The sequence below is a fragment of the Chinchilla lanigera genome, unplaced genomic scaffold (genome assembly GCF_000276665.1).
Source record: "Chinchilla lanigera isolate Chin_1 unplaced genomic scaffold, ChiLan1.0 scaffold00087, whole genome shotgun sequence".
Lineage (NCBI taxonomy): Eukaryota > Metazoa > Chordata > Mammalia > Rodentia > Chinchillidae > Chinchilla > Chinchilla lanigera.
Genome location: NW_004955488.1, coordinates 3,942,542 through 3,970,364, shown reverse-complemented (window position 1 = coordinate 3,970,364; position 27,823 = coordinate 3,942,542). Strand labels below are relative to the sequence as shown.

Sequence of the window (27,823 nt, the reverse complement as noted above, 5' to 3'; positions counted from 1 at the left end):
TTTTAAAAATATACATATATATTATACACTCACATTTGTTTAGATAGAAAGAACAAAAACTATGTACTAAGAATATTCAAGATATATTCTAGTTTTTAATCACTGTCTCTGGCTAGTCAAATAATTAGTATTTTTAAATTTAGGGTGTTTGCTGATTTAAACCTTTACAATAAACCCTAACAATGCTTTTATAGGAAAAAAGTAATAATGAGAATCATGTAAAGTTTAGAATACCAAACCTCCAGACTATTATACAAGTATGAAAAATAATTCAAAATCAGCTGGACTATTCTGTGTGGTAGTATCTGGAAACATAGAATACAAATTACAAATGAGCTTAGTGTTTCAGTTTAATGCTGTAAGTTATCTGAAATGGAACAGGGAAAGTAAATATGAGCATTTTACTGAGTAAACAGTTTTTATTTACTCTGTTACACTGTTTAGAGTGTAAACAGTTTTTGTAGGTTTGTTCTTTTACATTTAAAATGCTAGATTATATAAAATTATTTGAAAAAATTCAAATCACCTGTGTACATCCAAAATTATAATCTTGAAGTTTTAGAAGGCTTGCCTGGAGGTCACACATATAGTAGTTGCTCATTTTTGATAATGTGACAAATGGGATGTGACTATGAAAGAATGCTTTTTATGACTACATAAACCATGATGGACAGATTAAAATGTAACAATTACAGTCATATGGATATTTTATTTATATTATGCTTTTAGACAACGATATTATGTTTTTACATTTTGAAAAATCAAAAACAAATATCCAAGAATTTAAAAAAATCCAACATAACTTTATGACAGAACTGTGTGGCACAATTAATGATATCTAAATCTTGAGAGTGGCTTATATGTCCATCAATGGATGAATGAATAAAGAAAATGAGTTTACATACCATGGGGTACAATTCTGCCATAAGGAGAGATAAATGTGAGTCTTTTGTCAAAAAATGGATGTATTTTTTGACCATAATATTAAGTTAAACAAATCAGACACTGTATCAGTCAATGTTTACTACAGAAAAAAATTTAATGCAAGATATACAAATACATAAGAAATTACAAGACTATTTTACACTGGCGTCCCAAAGAGTCAGGTGTAAAAAAGTGCAAAATGGCTCTCTGTGCACTGGAGATCAGAAGGATATAGTCAAAGGCCAAGAACTCACTGTAATGTCTCAGGAGAGCCCATACCAGGAGGCTGAAGGGTCTGGGCTGGAAGACAGGAAATGATGTCCAGGGTGAAGGTGAAGACTGGAGCTCCTCTGAAAAAACAGAACCAAACCTTCCTTCTTCATTTCTCTTTTATTCCACCCAGTCTGCAAGCCTATATTTTGGTGTTACTTGCACCGAGGGTGGGTTGTCTGTCTTCAGTAAATCCCAGAACTACGCTGATCCAATTTAGTTTGGCACTTATTACGCATTTGCACACCATCAGTTAATTATCACAATCCACCCCTTGTCAACTTGATAACCAGATGTATTTCCTAAAACCACAATTTCCAGACAGAAAGACAATTTCATAATTATGCATAACATGCTACAACACACAAAGGGAAACACACTAACTCCCTTCCCAGAATAGAAGGCAACTTCTCTTTAGGTGATGCTTACTCCTAACATTTCATAACTTTAATATTATAACAGGTTTAACAATACTTAACCAAAATCAAGTCTACCAACGTTATATTACATAGGAAGCATATTGGAAGAGAACTGCCACAATTACAATCCTGCTTTCTGTAAGTGATCATCAGGTCATGGCTGGTATTTGGAACTACCTGCTTCTATTATCCATTCTGTATTCCCTCGGCCTTCACCACCAACCTCAGGAGGTCTTGGTTTTTTCCTACTGGATTGATCCATATTTTCACTCTTGAAGGTTCTCAACCATTTGTCATCCAACCTGGACAGGGCTGTGGTTTCCCACTAACCTCAATAATAGGGCATGGTAATACTAGGAGGTGTCCTCAAGGATCTCCTGCATTCCAAGTATATTTTTCCTTTCCTCCATTGTGGAATAGTAGTCCAATTTCTCCTTGATAGTCTAGGTCAATCACCCTGGCAACACTGTAACTGTCTTTTTAGCTTATTTAGTCAGAGACATGAGGAGATCAAAATGATCAAGGAGAAATTTTAGCGTGCAGTTCAATAGTATTGTGCTTCTTGGTACAAGCCTTCCCTCCTCTGGAACTAGGACTTCTAAGCCAGCAGAGGATAACACTGTGGGAACAGGGAGCAAGAGGTTTGCCACTAGATCATTATAGATAATAGTGAGAGTTCTTGTTCCCACTTCTACCTCTTGAGTCCTGGACTTGTGAATCCTACCTATGGGAGACACAGTGCCATACAGTGGATACTAACTGAAAGCATAGACATCCTTTTGAAGAATTTGCCCCAGCCTGCAAGCTATGACCACCTAGCTGGCACTGTAACTGTGTCTTAAAAAGACCATTCCACCTTTCTATCAATCCAGCCCCTTCTGGACAGTGAGGAACATGGTAAAACCAGTGAATTCCATGAGCATAGGCTCACTGCCTCACTTCTTTGGCCATAAAATGTGTTCCTTGGTCAGAGGCAATGCTGTGTGGAATGCCATTATGGTGAATAAGGAATTCTGTGAGTCCACAGATGCTAGTTTGGGCAGGAGCACTATATGCAGGAGAGGCAATCCATCTGTAGAATAAATATCTGTACCAGTAAGGACAATACACTGTTCTTTCCATGATGGAAGCAGTCTGATATAATCAGTCTTCCACTAGATCACAGGGCGATCGCCCCGGAGAATGGTGTCATATCAGTAACTCAGTGTTAGGCTCTGCTGCTGGCATACTAAGCATTTGGCAGTGGCAATAGACATATCAGCCTTGGTGACTAGATGTCCATGTTGTGGAGTCCATGTATCCCTGAATACCACCCCTGCCACCATGGCCACTCTGCTCATGAGGCCCCTGGGAATGGCAGGGATGGCTGAAGAAAGAGGTTGACTGCTATCTACAGAATGAGTGATCCTATCCACTTGATTGTTAAAAGTCCTCCTCTGCTGAAGTCACTTTTTTGGTGAGCATTTACATGAGATACAAATACTTTTCCATCCCTTGGCCATAAGGAAAGATTAAGCCACATACCTCTTCCCAAAATATCTTGGTCTTGTTAAGCCAAACCTGACATGCAAGGATAATTCACAGAATGTATCCTTCACTAATACCGTGACAAACATATGTGAGGGGGGCACTGGCATCCCTGAAGAGCCCTGTTATTGCTCTTCTCTGTTTTGTTTTGTTTTTGTTTTTCTCCGGTACCGGGAATCGAACTCACAACCTTGCGCTTGCCAGGCAGGCGCTGTGCCGCTGAGCTAAATCCCCAACCCCTATTGCTCTTCTCTGTATGCCACACCTTAGAGTGGGGACTGTAGTTACTCGATTGGGAAACTTAAAAGCAATGGATTTCAGTGGACCCTAGTGTACCAGAGGTCAAATGGCAGCACTTAACTGCCAAAGGCAAGGCACATATACTTAGCGTATTAACAGCTGAAGCAGAACACTGATCATAATAGTCTGATACATGAAGACCTATGGCTCTGGCTGATCAGCCAAGGTATTGTCAAAAAAGAAACAGGGAAAAAAAAAAAAAAAAAAAAAAAAAGAAACAGGAAGCTTACAAAGGTTTTACTAGATTTATATATAATCAGAAAAATGTAAGGGCAAATGAAAAGAAACCTACTTTAAATTGTAGTAACAAGGAATCATGTACTGCCCCGCAACCAGTTCGCAGATCTGAGCCAGGTTACGGAGCCAGAACCCCTGGAATGAAGGGGAGGCCAGGTCTCCATGAGAAAGAATCCTCTTGTACCACCAAAACTTTACATGGTCAACCTTTCTCTCATCCCAATGGAATCTAAGGCCTTTTACCAGGGTATCTATACACTAGGGGAAGGGAAACAATTAGACATTTCAGGAACTACTTGACACTGGTTCTGAACTAACACTGATTCCAGGAATCAAAATCACTGTGGCCCTGCAATAAAAGTAGGAACCTGTGGAGGTCAAGTGATCAATGGGGTTTTAGCAAAGGTTTGATCTACAGTGGGTCCACCAGGTCCTCCACTCCATTATCATTTCTACTGTTCCAGAACTCATAATTGGGATAGGTATATTCAGTACTTGGCAGACTCCTCACATTGGTTCCTTAACATATAGTGGGAGGGTTATTATGATTGGAAAGGCCACATGGAAGCCACTATAGTTGACTTTACCTGGTAAAGCAGTAAATCAAAACACTGTCTCATGCCTGGATGATTGCAGAGATCAGCACCACTGTCAAGGACTCTTGAAGATGCCAGGGAGGAGGTTCCCTCCACATCTCCATTTAATACTCCCATTTGGCCTGGGCAAAAGACGGAAAGGTCTTGGAGAATAACAGGAGCTTACCATAAACTGAATCACGTGGTATCTCCATTTACAGCTGCTATACGAGATGTGATTTCCATGCTTGAGCAGATTAACACATCTCCTGGTACTCGGTATGCAGCTATTGATTTGGCAAATGCCTTATCCTCTATTATCTATCCATAAAACTCATCAAAAACAATGTTTTTTCAGCTGTCAAGGCCAGCACTACACCTTCATTGTCCTACCTCAGGGTTATATTAACTCTCCAGCCGTGTGTCACAATTTAGTTCGCAGGGGTGGTCACCTTTCTCTCCCACAAGGTATCACACTGGTCCATTACACTGATGAAATCTGCTGACTGCATCAATGAGCAGGAAGTAGCAACCACTCTAGATTTGTTAGTAACCCACTTGCAAGCCAGAGGATAGGAAATAAATCCAATTAAATTTCAAGGTCCTTTTACCTCAGTAAAATTTTGAGGAGTCCAATAGTGTGGGCAATATAGAGATATCCTCTTTAAAGTAAAAAAATAAATTGTTGCGTCTGACTCCCTCTACAACTAAGGAGGAGCACAATACCTCATGGGCCTACTTGGATCTTGGAGGCAACACATTCTTCACCTAGGTGTTTTACTCCAGTCCATCTATCAAGTGACTCAAACTGACACAATCAGTTAACTATCACAGACACATAGGCTGAAATAGCACATGGTTTCTCTCATTTAAGAGAAACCCAGAGTAAAACTAAAGAGCAAAATAAAAGATAATAAAAATTAGGGAGAAAGGTCTTTCTCAAAGGGGGAGGAGATCAAGATATGGAGATACGGGGAAAGGAGGAATTGAAAAGGGTTAAAAATAGCAATTGGGATGTGCTATGTATGCATACCAACTCCATACAGGAATGTAAACATGTATTGCAAACATCTACAAAAAAGGAAGGGTATCAAGAGATGAATGGATGAAGGTGGGAGAGTGGAAAAGGGGACGAAAAAGGGAATGAGGATGTGTTGTGTATATGTACCAACTTCTTACAAGAAATGGTAACATTATGTACTATGCACATATATTAATAAACTAAACTAAAATTAAAGAACACAGTGCTGTGTCAAATCAAAACATTGCTTTGCAAACACTCTTATAATACTAAACTACACAAGACATGTAATGTAGTGAGTTAAAAGGTGGCATATATATATACACACACACATATATGCTATGACCTTCATTTATTCATTTGCAAGCAACTACAATATACAACCACTGTGCTTAGCTCCTGCACTTACATAAGTGTCTTGCTTAGTCACATAAGGCTCCTTGTCATTTGACATGTGTTGTGGGTGGTGAAGGCTGGCTCCAAAACTTTCCCACAGTTCAACAGCATAGGTAATTTGCACTTCGCTCTCTGGTCTCAAGGCCTTTGGCAGATGAGAAGAATTCTAGAATGTTCTTTGACAGATAAAAGGTTATTTCATGGGTTAAAGTTCAACAGGGTGCAGTCTGCCACATAATGGGCTTAATTATATTCATTAGCAGGATGGGGCTCAATAAAGTAAGTGAAGGAAAATTACAAGAAGAAGAGAAATATCAGATGAGTAATCAGTGTTTTAGGGCAGACTGAGAACTTGAAAAATGTTCACACTCTATTCTGTAGACTCATTTTAAAACACTGTATTTTTAGAACTGTGGGCTAAAACAACATGAGAAACCAGATGAAAGTAAGAGATGACACATTATGAAATATGAAAAAGAACTATCATCAGTATTAACCAAATTTGAATGATCTGACAGAGAAAATACATATTGTGGTATTGTTATATTACAAAACTTTTATTCTGAACATTTAATTTTGTTTCAGTGATTATGGGAAGTCAGCATCTTTACCCTATTCACTGGAAAGTCACCATTTAAACTGTAGAAAATATTATTTATTAAATTTCTCCCAATCATTTCTTTTATAGAGATGGAAATAAGTAAGAACACTACACACTTTTCCTCACCAAAGAGCTTTGCTAGAGGACAATTATGAAACCGATCAATTCTTAAATTTAACATACACTGTGCTATGCACCACATATGCAAAGACTAGTTAGTATAAACCTTAGCCTAGCAGAGCAAATAGTAAAATAATAAATAGATTTCTAAAAATCTTTCCATGTATAGAATGTACCATTACTAAAAATTCTAACACAAGTAAAACAAGCTAAGTCAACACAAAGGCAGTCACTCAGTTTCCATGTACCAGTCAAGGAGAGGGAGCAGCAGAGTGGAGTGACATTTGGAACCAGCCTGATTTTCTCAAGTTGAAAAGTGTGAGACAGCATTCTAGGCAAAGGGTAACAGCACCATCCATGGGCTAAGTGTGCATGATATTTTGAATGCCTTCTGAAACAGCTACTGCAGACCCTGTACAAACATTTGATGTGCTAAGACTGTGAAGAGCCGTGAATTTACTGCTGGCAGTGGTGAGCTCTGATGATATTTCATGGAGGGATGAAAGATCCCATCTGTCCTCTAGTTACACCTTGAGCTCCGAACAGGAAATAAGTCAAAAAGGTAGAAGATACTGGAAAATGCACAGCCTTACAAATACAATGAGCAGTACTTCAGGGATGCACAGTATCCAGTGATATTAAAGATGAGTAAAAGGAAAGAAAATGAGAATAAAGATAAAAAGATCATAGATGGAGACAAAGAAAAAACATTGATTTGGCTGTCAGTACCATTTCCCTAGTGCAGTTCACACCAAAAAAGATTGCAAAGTATGGTGAATGTTTAAATTTTAAGAAATTATTATAGTAAAAGACACACTGCTATTAATTCTGCTTGACATACTCCTCTTTTCAAACACCCTTATCCCATTCTTTCTGCTTTCTAAAGCAGTTCTGGATATCATCTTTCATGAGTGTCTTTCCAAGGTATGATTGTAAAAAAAAGACTGCTGTTGCTGAGTGCCAGTCAATAGAAAAGCAGGGTCATAAAAAGATTACAGTGTATCCTCATCCACCTCATTCACTGTATCTGACACCTTGCTACTTTTGCTTTCTCCCCAAAGTGAAAAGGAGGATGAAATGTAAACATTTCAACTCGATCCAGGACTTCAAGGCAGGCAGGATGGCAAACTAAAGACACTCATGAAAGAGGACTTCCAGAAATGCTTCAGAAAATGGCAAGAGTGAAGGACTAAGTGTGATTGAAGTGAGGGGAGTGCTTTGAGAGGGATTAATGACACTGTCTGTTCTATAGTACATTGTAAACATTTAAATATTCTGATCTGCTCACACACAAGTACACAAAACAGAAGAATGAATAGAAATGATGCAAGGCCTTGAGCATCAACGAATATTTCTGCACATTTGCTCACATGAAAAAGCAAGCATAGAACAACATGGCAGTACAAACTGTAAAACACTGTCAGAAGAAACAGAGATAATGTAAAATATTGTTACTTACAATGAAAATCACAAACCAAGTACAGGTTAACAGGAAAGAGAACACACACAAAAAAGCAGACATCAAAGGTACAACAGACATCTGGCAATATGGAAGCCTGGGGAAGAACCGTCAAATGTGTATGATGCATACAAATGGAAGTTTACAGTGTGATGCTTCTGCTCTATGGGAAAGAGGAAAGCTAGAGGAAGGACAGAGATACATTTAGAGGCTGCAAGAAACAACTTGGTAGAGTTCTTAGCTCTTTTTTTCGAGGAGTTTGTTACAGAAGAGGTAGAAGGAAAGAATGAGGTTTGAACTGTTTGTTTTGGAGAATGCAAACAAGCATCTGTGGATAGGAAAATACATAACTGAGTCCTCTGCAGGATTCCCTGAGTACAGAGATTATGACTCACTAAGGGAGCTCACAGGCAGTTACTGGATACTCACATTAGTTGACTTGTGCTCTGGGTCTGCGAAGGAGTTAGAGAATCAGTGAAAGGATTGCAAGAGCATTCTAGTAAAGTCCATGGAAATTTCCTTTTCTTATACATATGGGGGTGAGCATTGTGCTCTTGATGCGTGGATATGAGAGGTTAAAAGTATTGCGGAGATTAAAAAAAGAAACAGGACAGGAGAGAGAACCTCCTTACTCTGAGTGTAAGCTGCATCCAGGTGACAGAAATCTGGATTATTCGATAAAAATATGTGGTTGAATATTAAAAACCAAGAGAAAAAAAGAGAAGACAATAAGAAACAGGGGCCAATGCCAACTTCAGAAGGGTAAGTTGAAGTAGATGGCAAGAACTCTGCCATAGAAAGTTTGCAGTCCATTCCGTGAGAAAGAAGGTATTGTCAAAGATGTTTAATAAGGCAACTGAATTAATCAGAAAGATTTTAAGGATAATTATGGCTACAATATGAAACTCAGATTGAACTGGTAGAGACTATATTTATCTGACCACACATTTAAAAAAATCTCACCCCGGAGATTCCTATGAAATTGTGTCCATGTGTAGATAAGTTCTAAAACCACTAGCAATTTATTAAAAAAAAAAAAAAAACCATGAGTTCAACTGATGAAGCTAATTCATTAAACAAAATGATTAGTTCAATTAGATTTGCATTTGAGCTGATGAGTGTTCCAATAAACACATATCAATTTGAATGTTTTGTTATTCTATTCTATTCTCAATTCATAAGCATTCAGATATTAAATATTACAATTTTTCATTTCTTGTCAGCATTTGAGCCCCCATCCCTAGTCAGCTTCAGCCAAAACTGCTCTTCTACATTACAAGGAATAAACTTGAAGTCTGAAACAAAGAATCCTTAGCTAAGAATTATGCTTCTCTTCCCACATGCATTATATGGTACATTCACACATGATAGTGGTCAGTGTTTTCTTCACATCTCAAATCTTATTCTTGTTTCCAAGTGTATAGAAATTTAATGTACCCCTTTAATGAAAGGAATTAAACTGTATTAAAAATTCTCCTAGTCTGGCATTTGTGTGTGCATGTGTGTACATTTGCGTGTGCATGTGTGTGTGCGTGTGTGAGTGTGTGTGTGTGTGTGTGTGTGTTTTACTCTACTGGAAAGAGAAAATAGCCTGGGATTTAAAGGAATCAAGTTCATTTCTAAGTTTTACAACTATTGAGCTTCATGTTTTTAGACATAATACTCAAAATTCCATGATTTTAATTTCAAGTGAAGAATAAAAGAATTAAAGACTCTTTTCTTTCCTTGCCCAAGGCTCTAAGATACCCATTTTGTGCATGCTTCATTGTTGTGTGCTTTTGATCTCTTCTAAATCCCGTAAATCCCTTCATCTATATAAGAAAGAGTTTGGCTTAATCTGCAACGGTGACCATTGCAGTGGCCCAGCTGTGTCTGAATACATTTGTCAAGTCAGTGGCACAGCCTGGAGAAGAGCGTGTTGATTTATTCCATGAGAATTTCTTTCTTTTTTCTACAAAGGGATGACCATTGTGCTCTTGGCATCCAGAGATGGGAGTTAGAAGTCTTGGAAAGATAAAAAATCTACAGGGCAGTAGAGAGATGCTCCTCCCTCTGAGTTTGAAATCTGTGGCAAAGGGATTTCATCCCAACTGAAGGAGAATGGTGCTCTGTGGCGGGCAAGAGAAAAGCCTGACCCAGCTAGGGAGGAGAAACATTTTGGCTAAGAACAGGACATCTGAGGCTCCTCCTGTGTGAACCCATAAAAGAGCCCAGGGCTGAGGAGCAGGACTGCTTCCTCCATCAGACACATGGGAAACGGGAAGGAAAGATGTTAAAGTAAAACCATACCTATTAATTATGGCAAATGGGGCTGAGGGAAAGTGAAAGTAAATCAGAACATTATCTCGTCATCAGCAGAGATATCTGTTTTGATTTTAATTTACTGATGAGAATGTACTGTGATCCATTATGACCATTTTTATTGTGGGTATCTGGTGCATGCACAAGACACAGTTCTTTTTCCATTTATTTCTCAGGGTAAAGTTTGTATTAAAGGGGGCTGAAGTTGGCTGCTCCCCGTTCTTTCTCATTCCCTTCCCCCATTTAGATACCCTTACCTCCATGCACACTACAGCTGTTTGAGAAACTGCATGATAATTTTATACACACGTCTCAACTCTTCTTTTGAGCTAGTTTATTGGGAGGCAGAAGGGTGTTAATACCTAAACCTCTGGAATAGGTTGTTGGTAGCATACCCTCTTTCTACTACTATTTGTTTTGTGAAAATTCACAAGCATGCTTCTCCTCTGAGCTCCTGTGCCCTCTCCCTCTCCCTCTCCACAGCCGGTGCCTCCTCATCCTACTGCCTGGACACCACTCTGTCCCTTCTCCATCCTGCCCTCTGTTCCAGGTGATCTCATACGCTCCCATGCTGAGGATCTCCCCATTTAGATCTCAAGTCTGTGTCGTCTCTCAACTCCAGAGGAAGCTGTCCAGCCATGCACCTGACATTTCTACTGGAATGTCTAAACGGAATCCTAAGTTTAATGTAACCAAGTATTAACTTTTCACTTTCCTTTCTCATATTTTTCCAAAACTTTGCTCTTTCCACACCTTCCTGCTCAGGCCAAAAATGCAGTATTCCTCTACAACACTCCTTACAGTGAAACTAATCCATCAACACATCTAGATACTAAAATATGTAGTGAATCTAGGCACTCCTCAATTCCACCCATCTCCTTAGACAAGGACACTGTGACCTTTCTCCTGGACTGCAGCAGTAGCTTTCAGGAAAGTCTGTGTCCTCAGAGCTCCAAAGTCAACTCTACACTCCAAAACCAGCAAGATGCCTTAGAGACACAAATCGCATCTGGTGGACTCTTCAGGGCTTTGATCCTAAAACTCCAACCGCTGGTCATTGCAAGGCCTCTTCTCATCTCCCCGAAGAACCTCCCCTGTCACTTCCCACGTTTCCTACCTTGGCTCTTTGTACTCGAGGCCAATGTTCCTCGTTTTTCATGGTGTTTGCCCTCCTCAGTCTCTCGGCTTAGATCCCTTTCCTCCAGATCATTACAAGGACTCTGCTTCCTTCCCTTCTCCAAGAAAATTCTGAGTCCTGGGAAGGGACCTTTTCTAACCATCTACCCTACAGAGGCCATTCTGCCATAGGCTTTGTGGACTTCATCATATGCTTTAGTTTTCTCCATGGCACTTACCACCCCTGCAAGTGCACACCCTGCTGTGTCATCAGCATTCTCTCTAGGATGTAAGCTACCTACAGGCAGGAAATGTGACTTGTTTCTTAAAAGGGACTTGTGTCTCGATCATAAAAAATGTTGGAATATAATAAATATTTAACAGTGTGTTAAGTGAATCAGTGACAACTCACCCTCTACCCACCAAAAAGAAAGTCTTTCTTCTCTATTTTCCCTGTCTTGGTAGGTGGTATCATTTATGATTTCTTTTTCTCTAAGGATTGAAATCTGGGAGTAATCTTGGGCCCCATTCTGCTCCTAACCTAAACCTATTGAGCCAGGTTTCCATTGATTGTGCCTCCCAGTAATGGTCTCCTGAGTTCCCAACGCACTGGTGTGGCACCCCAGCATCTCCCCTTGTGAATGCATGTGTTTCTACATTTCAATTGTATGTTTTTAACGTTTGAAATTATCCCCTTCATTGGCTTCTTTAGGAAAATGTATACTCATTGCCCCTGCCTCTATCCACTTTACTATTCTTTAAACTGAAAAGTACTTATGTTTTCTATTATGTAAGTCTGATCTCTTGCTTCCCTCAAACCCTCCTCTGCATCCCATGATCTGGAGGGTGAAGTCCAGCAGGCAGGCTGGTCTCTAAGGCCTTTCCACCACTGCTTGGCAGAACCCTCACAATCTTTTTCTTCCTACTGTCCATTTTGGTGTGAAAGCTCATGCTGCAGACTTCAACTTCTTCTAGAAAGTTCTCTGCTTTCTTTCCTTCCTTCCTCCATTCCAGTCTCCCTTCCTCCCTCCCCCTTTTTGCCTCCCTTCCTCCCATTCTCCCTTCTTCTTTCCTTCCTCCCTTCCATATTCTGCAATGCTGAGGATCCATCCCAGGGCACACATGTTAGGCAATCCTTTGTAGTTTTTCAACACAACTGTGAGGTTTCTTCCCTCTGAAAACTTTTCCTTATTCTCCAGACTGAACCCTTTCTGCACATGTCATCTCTATACAGTATTTCCCACATGCTTCTCTTGCTCCCTCTGTTCAGCACGCTAGTTCCTCAGCTTCAGTGTCTTCCTCCTGCACTGACACCAGAAGCTCTTAAACTTTCAGCAGTGGCAGTATTCATTCATCCCTAATCCTCACCTACTCCTGACTTGGAGCAGAGAAAGCAGATGAATACATGAATATTTAGCAAACAAAATTAAAACACATTGCCATAAATTTATGTCACGGGTAGACTACTTGTTTTTCAATAAGCCATCCATTTTAATGAATTTATTTTAAATTTTATTTATACCCCTTTGTCCTTGATTTGAAAAACAAGTATGTTGCTGAGGAGTGGGGACCAGGACGATGTTCTTTAATATTAAAATGCATCTGGTAGAGAATTGCTTCAAATTGGAAATCAGAACAATGGAAATGTCACAATAAGAAGGTACAAGTAGGAGGACAGGAGGCATGATCAGAATAGAAAAGGCACATTGACACATTCACCGCGAACCGGTTTAAAGCTGTCAAACTGAAAATCTTAAAAAGTATTTACTAATGAAGCAAAGAAAATCATGTATGTAGTTTCTGCCTCCTTACTTAAGATCTATAGTCCAAAAGAGATGAAAATATATGTGATTCAAGAGAAGTCCAAAGAATTGCCAGAGGACTAGGACTTCACGAAGCGTCACTGTGTTGGCTCTCACACAGCCAAAGAAAGCAGAGAGCCTTAGTGAGGTACTTAAATCCCTAGACCAGGAGCTGGAAACCCTCAGTTCAATGTCAGTGGTTAAATCCAAACAGAAACCTCCAGGGAATGCCCTTCCTCACTCTACACTTCCACTCTCACCTCTGTGAGATAGGACAACGACTCCTGACCCCATTACGTCAAATGTAAAGTGAATGACGTGCCTCCCCTCTAGCTAGCCAGAGGGCTTAGTATGCCATGTGTTCAGCATCTCCCCTAACTGTGCAACTCAGCAAGGGCCGCTCGTTCTGCCCACAATATTTTTGCTGCCTGCTCTTCATCTGCTGAGATCCAAATGAAAAATATTTCCAGAAAGCTTTCCCTTCCAACTCTAGGCAGGACTGCACATTTCCACACACAGTTGTGTCCTACAGGGCATCTGTTCTCATGTTTGTCTCCTGTCACCAGACACTGAGCTGCTAGAGAAAGGAACCATGTTATTCTCTCCTTTGTCTACCAGAAACTTCAAGAGCTATTGTGACCCAGACTACACCCTCAATGTACGTGTGTACAAGGAATGCTTGTAGAAATGAACAATGTAGTGGATTTTCATCATGGGTTCTTTCATTTATGAGCATGGCTTAATCTTGACTGTTAAATACATACGTTTTCCCCCCTAAAATATCTAGAAAACTAGGTAAGTGGATATGTCAAGTCTCTGGGTACACTTTTCAAACACCTTTGCCATGCCTTCTGAGACTCTTCTCAGTTTGGCAAAGAAGGACACATAGCACTCATACTAGTATACATAAATCTCACTTTAACCCTATTGATTCCCCCGACCCACAGAGGCTGCCTATAAGTAGGCTTTATCCATGCTCTCCCATACACATTCTATTTTATTTCACTTACAAAAATAATTGTGCCTAAGTTGTTATGAATGGTAAAGGTATTCAGTGAGCTGACTGAACCAGAAGTTGTTAAAGCAAATATTTCATTTGCAAGTGTTCTAAATTTGAGTCCTAATAGTATCACTGTCACCAAGACAACGGAGACCTATGCAGTGAACCTCAAAGATGGGATAAACTGCTTTCCAGAAGATCAATATCCAAAAGGTGCTTAACTGAAGCTTTCAACCAAAACAGAAAATTTTCAGAAATCATTGAGAAAGATTGATAACAGAAGGACTATAAACACACTGATACAAAAATATGACTTTCCTAAAGGAATGACAATGCTAATGAGGTTATTACTTGTAACCCTGGAATATTAACAAAGAAACAGTAGTTTAGGCTCATAATACATGAATATAAGACTTCAAAATAGAACTGCTAGAGGAAAATGACATCTAAGCAGATCCAAGGAGTATGGTATATGGAAAACTGCTGTGATAAATTGGTAAAACACAGAATATATCTGGACAAAGATGGAACTTCATCTAGATGCTAGCATATATGAACAACATATCCAGTCCATAACTCAGTGTAAGCCTTTGATACACGAGTGCCATTACAGGTAAAGGATGATAAGATTCCAAAAGCTTAGGAAACTTGAAAACCTTGCAGAGAAAAATCTGAACTCAAATCTCCCTAGTTTCAAAGGTTTTTTTCCCCTCTTTTCACACAAGTAGTTCTTAAGCATAGGGTTATCATTTCTCTTTTTATTTATTTATCCTACAAGAAATTTAGATAAGATTTAATGCCAATACTTCTCCAACTCTTTCATGAAACTGAAAGGGAAGCAATTCTCCCTAACTCATTCCTGGAGGCAAGTATCACCCTGATACTAAAGCCAGAGAAAGACCCAAACAAAAAAAGAGAACTACAAGCCAATCTCCCTAATGAACATAGATGCAAAAATTCTCAAGAAAATACTAGTAAATAGAATGCAGCAAATCAAGAAGATTATACATCATGGCCAAGTGGAATTCATCCCAGGATTTATCATTTTTCTTGCCAGGAAAAGACAAGAAAAAGAAAAAACAGAATATGTTCGTGATTCTGGAAACTAAATTCTAGTAGTTTAGGGGCTGGGGATTTAGCTCAGTGGCACAGCTCCTGCCTGGCAAGCACAAGGTCATGAGTTCGATTCCCGGTACCAGAAAAAAAAAAAATTCTAGGAGTTTAAAATGACTTTCTGTAAAGAAAATAATACAAGGGAGGTATGAAGTCTGCAAGGCAGGCCAGAATACTGACAGGGTTTTCAAGGAAAAGAAAAAGAAAAGGAAAAATATATCAATATATGAAAATAGTGTTTGGACTCCACTGAAAATCTAATGAAAGGTACAAACTTTCTCCTCAAAAAATCTGCATTTAGGGGCTGGGGATTTAGCTCAGCGGCAAAGCGCCTGCCTGGCAAGCACAAGGTCGTGAGTTCGGTTCCCGGTACCGGAGGGGGGAAAAAAAAAATCTGCATTTAATGGAAAATGTTCATGGACACCTTGAAGTTCACTGAGGACACTGTCTGTTTACTTCTTACTTGGCTTAACCTTTTTTCAAGGACTTCTAACAATTTTAGCTTTTGGACTCAACATAAATATTCAGCCTTTAGAAATTAAAACTAGACTGAAGAAAAATCCTGATGTTTTGATTTGAGGAAAAACATTGATTTGACCTCTAGCTAGCTAGCAGCACTTAATACTTGCATTTTTATCACTGTATCCTTGAATTTGATTATTTGGAGAAGTAATTAATAATAGTTGTTTTTCTCATAACAACTGTTAGTTTCTTAAATATCTAGCTAACATTTATTCAGAAGGAATCTATTTCATTTGTCTTGGTTTTTATTCTCAGATAGTTTTCTTGTGGGACCATTTCACTTATACTTTATCAAAGATAGCCTTAATTGTAGCTTTTAATCTGCCTTATTGTCAACTGCCACAGACTGGTAACAGAGCAGCAGATCTGTGGCTTTAGTGATTAGTTTCCAGGGATACATACATGAAAAGTCAGCTACAGCTAGGATCACTCAACACACCCCACAGCTCAGGGAACGTGGATTTCTTTCATTACCAGGGCAGCTGTACTTAGAAGTCTCATTACTTGTTCCCAGCTACATACAACCTAGATTTCAGTGATATAACACCAATGCCTCTGTGATCCTTTCCGTGTATCAACCTCTCAGAAAGGATTAATATCCAGTCCTTGATTTAGTCACATACCAACTGTATTTCTAATAGGCATATGCTTCTTCACTGTAGCTCTAATTTTTTCTGAACTACAAAAGGATAAAGATGTTAAAATGTACTGCTAGGTTGTAGACGTGGTATTTGCTGTATCTTTGGCAAACTGCTTGATTTCTTCAAGCCTCACTGATATAGAAAGTGGGAATAATTATAATACTTTATAGGGTTGTTGGGAATATGAAACAGATACACATAGGAAGTGGTATACAGTATGAGCTCAATATGCTGCGGCTATTTCCACAGCTTAACTTTCTTCCTCCCATTGCATCTCATTCTGCAGAAGACAATAATGAACTGTTTTGCACTTGAAACAGATTCCATAGCTCTAATAATTTTTACATTTTATTGCTCTGTGTTTAGTGATTAGTATGGGCTATATTAGTCTGTTAGTATAGTTTCTGTACAAAATACATATATTTTTGTTTGTTTATACATGTACTCAAAAATATAAACACAGGTTAACATCACATGACTTTCCCCTTATGGTCCCCTAAGGGATCATATTCTGACATATATACACAAACACAAACACACACAGATACATACTGGCTCTAGCTTTGAATCACAGCCAACTTTTAAAGGATACATAAAATTTGTCAAGTGAATAACCAATTTATCCATCTACAAGCCCCAATGTTGATCTGGTAACACTGTAGAGAGCATAAAGAAAATATATGAGCTGGATTACTGATTCTCCTGTACCAGCCCCAAACTACACAGATGATTTTTTAACACTTACAAGTTCTAATAAGACAGCTTTATGTGCATCTTGAGATAGCAGCAGTGGAAAAGCTTATTTAGTTATAGACCTAAGACCAGTAAATAACCCAAAATGTGTTTGTATATAGATGCTAGATTTAAAATATGATGGGTTGCCTCAATTTACATTGTAACTACCATAAGCTAACCTGTAAGTGAGGTGGTAATTGTAGCCAATCAAAAATTTTAAATATGGACTGTAACCTGAAAGAAAATTATGAATGGCATGAAACAAATGCATACACAGAGATAAAAACACAATTTATACTAGACTTGACAATTAAAGAGATAATCTATAAAGGGAAGGAACATATTTAACAGACACACCTACACACACAAGAATAGAAACCACTGAGGCTGTAGTTGTAGATCAGGGATAGAACTCTTACCTAGTACGGACAAGGCTTTAGGTTCAATCCTCAGCACCGCAGGGTTCACGGAGGGGTACAAGAGACGTGCACTGGTTGCTATGGCTCAGATCTGGGATGCCCCCACAGGGCTTATGTGCTCTGAGCCTGGGCTCTTAGAACGTGGATAGGTCATAGAGGTCTACACTCTTCAGTGCATTCTCCAACGGATGAAGTCACAAGTAACTGTGCTGTCATCAGGAAGTGGTCCAGTAAGAAGAGGCCAGTGACATGACCTGGATGCGTATTCTCTCTTTTCTAGGGTCCTCCCTTTTTGTCTCTGAGTCGTGACCGCCACAGGTTAAAGAGCTTTCCACTGCCATGCTTCTCCTGCCTTGGAGTCAATTGGCCGTGGGCTAAAGCCAGAGCCATAATATATGACTCCTCATTTAAATTGTGGGTTTTATGTATTTTGCCCAAGACACAGATACATGTCCAAGACACGTTTATGACTTGGTGAAACTCTGAGCCTACAGACAAAATATGTGGCCTATTGGTTGGTAAATTATTATAATAAGAAGAAGGAAATTTTAAGGATGAAAAGCCAGAAATGGACCCACAAGAGTGAAAGAAAGGCAGCAGTGTAACCCCAAGACCAATGAAAGTCCAGAGGAACTGTTTCCTGTGCACGGGTGCTGCCTCCCTCCGCTCAGTACAATCATAGCCCAAGGTCTTACTCTGGGTTTATTCAGGCCCCAAATGAATTAGAAAACCAATCATTGTAGCCTTTTAACATTAAAACAAAATAGAAAAGATTTACCAGAAATAATTCTGAGTGCTTGATGATGAGAAATGAGGGAAAAATAAAAACAACCAACTCAGGCAAGTGTTTCCTGGAGGAAAATAATTACAGTTGGCCAGTGGTCCCGATGCAGTATCTCTGGATCATGTGAGCATGACACCCTGCCCATGGGGCAAGCTCAGACTTCTGGTCAGATGTCTGAATACAACACTCTGGACACTTAGTACTGCACTGAGGAATATAAAAGAGTATTCTTGTAGCACTTCTGTACGTATTAAAAATTTAAAACAGGGAATCAGAAGTTGCAAGTCCCTGGATCTAAACGGAGGGAGCGACTGGGAGAAAGGCCTATAGCTGGGATAGGATGGCAGGCATAGCCCAACATGAGAGCAAACAGGATGCCTTATGATGGACTGTATGGTGGGACCTTTTATTTCTAGTTCGGCTTCCCAGTTTCCACCACTCCTGGTCTTCTATCTTTGTACAGAAAATATCATAATCTAACTTAGCTCTCTCAAAAGACATGAAGCATAAAATAGCACAGAGAGCAAGGATTGCTCCAAGCTAAATGTGGGGGGGGGGAATGCAGAGTTGTCTGCAGTTGACAAATAAGCACTCTTGGAGTACCTCTGTTGTTCCCCAACTAGAATGTAGCTACAGTTTAGACTATAAATGTTAAAACCACTGTCTTTTCCAAAAGGAGTTTAAAATGCTAGGCCTCCTGACAGGAAGAGGAAATATTGATGGTGCAGAGTAAATGGAGCTTTCAGAAAAGCATGGAACACCAAGAGGAAGGAATTTCCATAGAGAGGCAAGAGCTTCACAACCACAGGGCCACTGGCACTTCTTTAGAACCCAGAGGATGAAAAGCAGACTTTACTGGGAATTCAGGATGACATCAGCAAGGGAGAAGGTGCCTACTTGAGAGCAGCGAGAAGAACCTGGAAATAATTCTAGGTAGTGATACAAGACGGCAGCATGTGAGTCTCAGATGCACTAGAAAGGATCTCTCCTACTCTGAGCTTCCCATCATGCCAGCTTCTCAGTGAGGACACAGATGTCCTCACAAAAATATACTACACCGAGTCATCATTTTGAAGAACTAGTCCATCATCCTTACAAATTGCTTTCTCTTTATAAATTTTTTAGCGAAACAGTGTGTTGGAATGAGTGCTGTAACACCACTGATGACAGCCTTTCTAGTCAGGATTTCAGGACAAAGAATTGGCAAGAAGGGGAAAGTAATGCTCAGTGTTTTACCACATTATTTCTTAATAAAGATTATTTCTCTGGATAACCTATAGGTTGTACTAATACTGCCTTGGTTGACCACTTTTTCCACCTTATTGATATTTTTAGATCCAGGGCTTTGATTTCATTCCTAAAAATTGTCTTTTCAGGTTTTCCAAATCATAACACATTTCTTCTACAACATTTTTACAATATCCTTGACTTGAGCAAAATGCTCTATATTGCCACAAGTTACTAACTTCTAATTTACCCAGTTTCAAAAAAAAATTCAAATATGTAATTTGAATAGTACTGTTAACTTGGTCATCAAAGTGTTTGAAACAGTAATTATGTTCAAGACAACTATTTTAGATTATGAAAATGTCATTACATTTTTACATATATATAAAATGAGGCAGAATTTCTTCCTTTAAAGTCTACTAGTGACATAACCCCACAACTCTTGAATTCTGTATGTCTGTAAAGCCAGCACCATGTATATGATGACAAGGTCTACTGCCAGTTAGGGCAGTAGATGGGCCCCCTTGAACCAAGGCTTCAGGGGCCTCTGAGCGCCTGGATGGTTGAACTGGGGGTGGGAGTGTACACTTCCCTAGGAAGCCTAGAGTAAGCCAAGTGCCCTCGGGCTTTCTTCCCAAAGCAAAGTCTTTTAAAGGTAATTAACTGGTTACTTGGTTTACACCCTTTAGTGATAGATGGGATCTGGCCAATTCGAGATCCCCTCAAAAATCGTAATTTTAAAATTGTTCTGATGCAAAATACAGTACTTGGCTTCTCTTCAATGGCATCAATTTTTTGGCAGCACTATCCTCCTTAGCCTCAACTTTAGAGGCACTTCCTTTCTGGCTAAGCTGCACAATTTTTTTTAAGATCTTTTGGCTCTACTTTAATTTTTGGTTCTGATTCTCATCATAAATTTGGGTGAAAGAAGCCAGTAGTGTTCATTCCACACTCTGAATTAGTCTACCATATTTTTGCACAGTACTGGATAATTAATCCTGGGCTTGAATTTGTAATCCTCTTGCCTCATCTCCCAGACTGCTGGCATTACAGGTGTGCACTGCCATGCCCAGCAGTTCACCATCTTTAAGTTCAGTCATATCAAAAATGTGTTATTTGCCAGAACGTACATCCACGGTTCCAGTACAGTTTCCAATAAAGTCCTTGCTCCCATCTGAAACTTCATGAGCCTCTCCTTTTCCATCCTCATCCCTCTCAACATTTTGCTCTTTTGAACTTCAATCAGAACTCCCCATAAAGTTCTGTTTATGGTATTTTAGGCTTTCTCTAGCCCATATCTCCAAATCGTTTCAAATTCCTCCTGTAAACCAGTTCTAAAAGGTTCCCAACTTCATGATCAGACACAGTTACAGCCTTACCCCCACTCTTATTACCAGTTTTCTGTATTAGTCACTTTCCTGTTCATGGGACAAAATATCCAACACCTGCAGTTTGAGAAGAAGAGGTATATTTTGGTCCATGGTTTCACATTCATGGTTGACTGCCTCCCAGGTAGAAACAGCACAGTGAAAGAGCATGGCAGAGGACAATACTTAATCTATAATAAACAAGAAGCAGTGAAAGAGCAGGAGCCAGTGATAAGCATACAACCTTCCAGGCCACCCCTTAAGTCACTCAGCTTTCCAATAAGGTGCTCCTAACAGCACATCCAGCTATGCACTTATCAAGTGATTAATCCCACTGATGACAATAATGTCCACATGATCCAATCACCTTCCAACAGCCGCACCTCTGAACACAGGAGACTTTGGGGTATATTTTAGATCTAAGCCACTTGGCCAAAAGGCTCCAATTAACCAATTTCTTTTTTTTTGTTTTTTTTGTTTTTGTTTTTTTTGGTTTTTCTCCAGTACCGGGAACCGAACTCACGACCTTGCGCTTGCCAGGCAAGCGCTTTGCCGCTGAGCTAAATCCCCAGCCCCCCAATTTCTAAATTACTGGATTAACCAGGATTAACCAATTTCTAAATTACTGATATAAACATAATTTCAAATATGTAATTAGAATAATACCTTCCACTTGCTCATCAAAATCTCTCCTTAGTAATATTTTAATTTGTCTTTAAGAAAGTTATTTTAGACTATGAAGATGCGATCACATTTTTATATAAATGGAAAATGAGGCAGAATTTCATTTAAAGTTACCAAGTCATTAAAAAGTGCATAGTCAGACATGAACCTGAGTTATTCCAAATCAGAGAATCTATGTATCACCTTCCACTAAGATTTTCCCAGTAGGAAAGTAAATTTTCCTAGGCACTTTCCATTTAAATTATAAAAACAATTATACATATTCAACTAGTGTTTCTATTCTGCATATAGCTATCATACTTGTATTTGGTGTTTATATTGTATATAAACACACATGCATTTACTTTTCTTGGAAGCATCACTTTTTTATTTTAAAGAGAGAATAAAAACAATGAAAACTATACAGAATTTCAAAACTAGATGATAGGAAATTAACAATGGTTATTATATTGTATATTGTATCTTCAAAGTAGTTGCCAGATTGCAAGATATAGGTAGGAAGCATCATTTTCTAATCTTCACCTATGAAATCACAATTCATTCTTCATGTTTACCCGGGTGCAAGTGTGGAACGACATGAATGAATATTCCAATTAGAATCATAGTAATGGCAATTTTTACCTTTTCTTCTGGCCAAAGCCCTACAGAACAGTGATAGGAAGATTATCGCTAAAGAAATTTAGGGGATAAAATGTAGGTTGACACTTAAGGATATGTTTTTTATTAGAAACAGATAAAAAATATTATATAACCTCATTAATACCAAAAAACCATTTGGCTACAGGGAGTGGTTATGAAGGTTTATGACAGTCATTTTTTTCAACTCTTCCTAATGTAGTTATTACCTGTAATTAAAGTTTTTGCTCTTCTCCATTCATCTGAACTTTTAGTCAAAATATGTGCCTGTGATCTAGAGAATTTTATGATCAAATAAATAAAATGACACTATTAAACTGTGACTAAAAGGAAAATAAGAAATGTACTACTTTAACATCAAAACTGCTTTGTGCTTTACTGATTCAAAGCTATCTCTACTGTAGCATAAAGGAGGTAAAACTTGAGTGTCTACAAGAAAATAAAATCAAAGGAGCCAAGAAGATAATTTTGTACTTGTTAGTAAGCAGATAAAAAATGTATTTCTTCCTCTAACGCACTTTGGTGAAGCTAAGTTTAAGATCATATAAAAATATTAAATAGCTTTTTATTTACTGAAGAAATTTATGTACTTCACAGGTAGTATTCTGAGATCTAGATAACTGCCAGTTAAAAATCCAGTAGTAAGTCTATTCCTGGAAAATAATAAATTTGTATGTAAATATAAATATAAGATTTTCTACACATTATGTAGAAAATCTTAAAAGGCTATTATACCTATGTTCAATTTCATTAAATAAGTACCTGACATAAATATATGAATGAAATATATTTGATCAAAATGATACTCAGATCAAAATGATAGTGTATTAACTATTGTTATTCTCTTCTCATTTTGTTATGAAATTTTATTTTTTCCTAAAATGTGCTCATTTTTCTCATTTGTAAAATACAGTGAAAAAAATTATGTTATTAAACTCAGGGTTATTTGGAGATCAAATGTGAAAATTTTATGATAAAACCTAACAGCACATACAATTATGTAGCTACATTTATCCAGATAGCATTGTTTTAATGAAGGACATCAAACAAACGTTTATACAGATGTCTACTGTGAAATATCTCCCACCCTTTGTCAAGAATATCAGAAGGAAGTGAAGAAAGAGTGGTGTGAGATCAGATAGAGCTGGGAGTACTTCTGCTACACTACTTCATCTAATCCCAACTCAGTATATTTCAGGGTATCCTTCCGATATCCACCCTGTTCTCTAAATCATGAAAAGTGCTTGGCAAACATGTCATAATAGCCATAATAGTGCTATTTCTAAAGCAACACTACCCCAAGCTCTCCATAGCACCCGTCATCACCAGCTTTCCATTTTCCACAGCGTGAGTTCTCTCCTAAGTATACTGTAGCTTCCGATCATCCCCCGATCATTCCCTTCCCAAGAGCACCTCCCACACCACACTCTGAATGACCTGGTAGTCAAGCACACCAAGTTGCCAGAACACAATTCACAGCGCTGAAAGTGCTGCCCTCCTCTGCCTGATCTTGCCTTTTTTGGTCACTTGGAGAAAATGTCACTCTTATTTCAGATTCCGTTTGAACATACTGTCTCCTCTCTAGTCTCACCGCACTATAACCAGGATATAGAAGTAACCTAAAACTCTGAACACTTTATTATACAAGACCAGGGAGCATGAGGAGTACGGGTTGTAGGGACAGATGGTCTACGCTGGGATCTTGGTGATCCAGCCTGTAACCCTGGGAAATACACAAGACTTCCTAAAACATCAATTTTATCATCTGTAAAATAGGGACAGTGAACATCTCAAAAGATCAAATGAGAAATTATATCTAAATCATTTCTTTTGATTCCTAGTGAATAAGTAATACTCTATAAATGCTGGCTTGTAATGAATATAAACATTAACAGCTCAAACAATGCCAGTGGCTGTTGTTTACATGATGGTGCCCCTTTAAAAATTAAATATCTTCACAGGAGAGATAACATCCATTTCATCTCTAGCTTTTGTCCCCTGCAGCATGTTGTATCTATAAAAATGAGCACGCCTGGCCTGATGTTATTGGCACATTTGCTCTCAGAGCCGTTCCTCATGTTTCCCTCTTTCTGCTTGCATCCTTTGGAGGGAGCCAATGCATAGAAACCATCTGGGGCTCCTTTGCCTTTAGGCTTGCAGTGAGGTTTGGCCAGTGGGTGGCGCTGGTGGCTGAAGCGCCCGTGATTGCTGAGATTCAGCCACCCCCAAATCTGTCTCCTGTTCACCTCCCCACAGCTCTGGGTCGTGCAGCTTCTGTTTGCCTCATTCTCCCCTGCCAGTTCTTGTAGCTCTTTAATGCTAATCAGCATATAAAATTCTATTAAATTTTCTCTGCTTATTTATCTAACACAATTCTGTCTTCCTGACTCAAAACAGTTACTTCAATGGATGAATGTGGCTTTTGCTATTGGTATATTATTAGGTATACCAAAACTTAGGTATATTATTCCACATATGGCACAGGGTTTCTGGGCAAAGCCACAGAAAATTCTGTACATGAAAGTGTTCTGAAACTCTAAACTGTTACTCAAATACAACTGTGAGCAGTGATGTTTCACAGATATGGAGTAGGGATGCTCTAGTTAACTGACGTCTTCAACACCAGCCCTATAATTTACATGTTAGATACAAAAGAAGAGCACAAACCTTAGGAACTAACTGAGGTTGGCTAGCAGAAATTCTAGAAGAAATGTTAGTCAGAAGACACAAATAGAAGGAGTGAAAATTTTGACTTCACTCAAGACAAGGAGCCATTTCTTAGACACTCACCCTAGAATTTGTTACAAATTGAAATTTTGTAGAAGGGCAGGCAGGTTCAACTGCACAAGCTTTCATGCAAATGTAGGCTATATTATTCACTTATTTGAGAATAACACAAACAGAAATAAAGGGAAAACTTAAAAAGTTGAGAGCAAAGATTTGCTTAAGTAATACAAATTTCAAGAAAAATTTCAAGTTAAAACAGCTACGTGAAACACAATAAAATAATTAATCAAGATGATTATCAAGACAGGTTAACTAACGCCTAACTGAAATCTAAATAAGATGGGTAGTTAATCGTAGCATCCTAATGTGAATTTCCTTGTTTCGATAATGACTTCTAGTTATGTAAAATGTTACCATTGGGGAAAGCCAAGGGGAAGATACACAGGAACTCTATACTATTTTTATATCTCCTGGTGAATCTGAAACTATTTTAAAATAAAAAGTTTGAAGAAATCTGTGTTCAGTGCATCAGAAAAAATTAAAAAGTTGATGTGCAAAACCACAGCCTTGCACAGACTGTCCAACAGGAAATTGATAAGAGAGTTCTTACTCTGCTACATGGTGTAGACATTATTGCACTGTTTTTTAAATCACGCTACAACCATGGTCAAACATGATGCACTGAGTGTGTTGTCACACTGTCACATGTTCCTCCCGACTTCATGTACCATTTGTCTTTGTCTCTCTCAGACTCTGTCTCTGCAGTGGACGGAATCCAGGACCTTCTATATGCTAAGCAAGCACTCTACCACTGAGCTACAACTTAACCTCCTATTTTCTTCTCTTCTGATCTTTTACCATGTCGGTATGACTTTCAAGTAACTGAACTCTCTTTTCCCTTAAGGTTTAGTCATCTCCCATGAACACCCATGACTCCGGCGACCAAATCCTCTGCAGCGCAGTGTTCGAAATAACAAACATACTGTGGGTCTGTGAGAGAGATGTGAGACTCTGTTCATGCCCCTAAATAAAAGATAAAGAGGAAAACCTGCAGACAGATAGCACAATTATTTTCTTCATTATGCAGCATTTTCAACATGGACTTTAAGCTCACATTGGAATGGGGTCCACCATGAGTCAGGATATTCCTACACTTACTCAAATTGATGACTCAGCCCCAGCTGTAACAGTAAATACAGGCTTTGCAGTAATTTAAGTGACCATTTTCATTTTGCTCCAGATGAAAAAGAAACATGCACTTTGTTCTATGATAAAATGGAAAGCTTTAACATAAAGGGCAACATTTCCAAAGCAAAACATACTTTTTAGGAAAACTGATCTTTAGCATTCCTTGCTGGGGCTTGATCTGCTTCCAAAAAGTTACTCCCATGACGTAAGCACAGATCAAATAAGTAGAGGATGTGAGAACTCAGTAGTCTCTCTGTCTCTGTCTCTATCTCTGTCTCTGTCTCTCTCTAGCATACATAATGTGTGATCCGGAGAAAGTCCATAATCTCTCTGTGCCTTATATTCAAATTAATAGCACCTTATGTTTGATGTCTGTGATTAACTTAGTTGAATGTGACGCAGTTTGGCACATGAAAAGTTCCCTTGTCCCTAAAAGCTAGGATGCCAGAAGCAGACATACTGCTCAAAAACACCTGATTAATGCTAATTTTTCTCCAGCAGAATTCATGGTTTATCACTGTAAGTAGTTAACAATGGTGACAGAATCTCTGAGGATGAGAGAGTGTTGGGACATAGAGGTGCATTCTAAAGCTCTCCAGGGATCCCTTGATACCCGTATTACTTATATATCACACACATAGTACACAGTGTATGTAAACACATTTAAATCACAGCTAACAAGTGTGTGATCTGTTCTGGGTGATTCCCCACCCGTCGCAATCACAGCAGCTCCCAGCGCTGCCAGCTGCTCTACTCGTTACCGTGTCTCTGTTCTTCCTGGCCTGTTCATTCCCACTGGAGACCAGAAACAGGGCTCCCATTTGCTACACCCATCCATTGGAAACCAGACTGAAAAAAATCACTGATACTATTTTGATGAGGACCAAGCCAGAAGTGACTTCTATGTTCCACCAGATGGCAGTCCCACATCAGGATGGGATGGGTGGGGGAGGGGAGGGAAGCTTTTAGCCAGAGCAGTGCAGAACTCTGGTACGTAGTGAAATGGGAAAATGGGGTGGGGGAGATGTAGATGGGTTCAACAGGAAAGTAAAACCTAAGTGCTTTGTACAAAATCATCACAAGTGTTGTGCATAGAAAAAAAGCCAACAACTGGATCGAGCTAAATTAAAAAAATTTCAATGACTAACCTAAGCATTTGCCACATGACATTGGAAGAGTTGAAAACAAATACACAAACAGTACAATGTGTTCAAGCTTGTGGTCATAGTCACTAAGCACATGTTTGTTATTCTAAATATATTTCTGCTTTGTAGTTAAAAATCGCCTCAATTTTTTCATTTGGAAAGTGGGCATGACAATGCACGGCTGGCAGAGTTGGACAATACCTGCAAGAGCATGAATAAACTGGGAGGTACTGTGCTAGCAGGATTCTAAAAATCTAGTTTTGTCCAACGACAGGGGACCTATGAAGCTATTCCCTCTGTCCCTCACTGTAGCCTGAGCCAAGCTGCTGACTCGATCACTCTCACCCACTCCTTGAAGAAATCCACTCCAGAATCTCAGACACATCGCTCATGCCAGGACCTTGGCTTTGCTTCAAGACCATGTCATTTGCTGGCAGTAAGTGATGCTAATGAAATAGCATCTACTTCAGGATGCCTGGGGTGATGTCCGTGACCGGCTAAAAGGCCAGTTGCATAGAGCAGAGTGGGTGTACTCACCACAGGCAGTCTTTCTTCCAGTGAAACTTA

General features: G+C 39.0%; 1 protein-coding gene across 3 annotated transcripts in view; it reads right to left on the bottom strand.

Moving 5' to 3' along the window:
* The window catches only part of Adgrb3 (adhesion G protein-coupled receptor B3), a 705,185-nt gene that overhangs the window by 538,679 nt on the left and 138,683 nt on the right, over nt 1-27,823 (bottom strand). The window contains exon 1 of one of the 3 annotated variants that reach the window (XM_005404465.2): nt 17,499-17,619. The exons of the other annotated variants lie outside the window; for them this stretch is intronic. The gene's annotated coding sequence lies outside the window, so the exon portion shown is untranslated. Of the gene's footprint in view, nt 1-17,498; nt 17,620-27,823 lie in introns of those variants that run through there. 3 annotated transcript variants of the gene reach the window in all.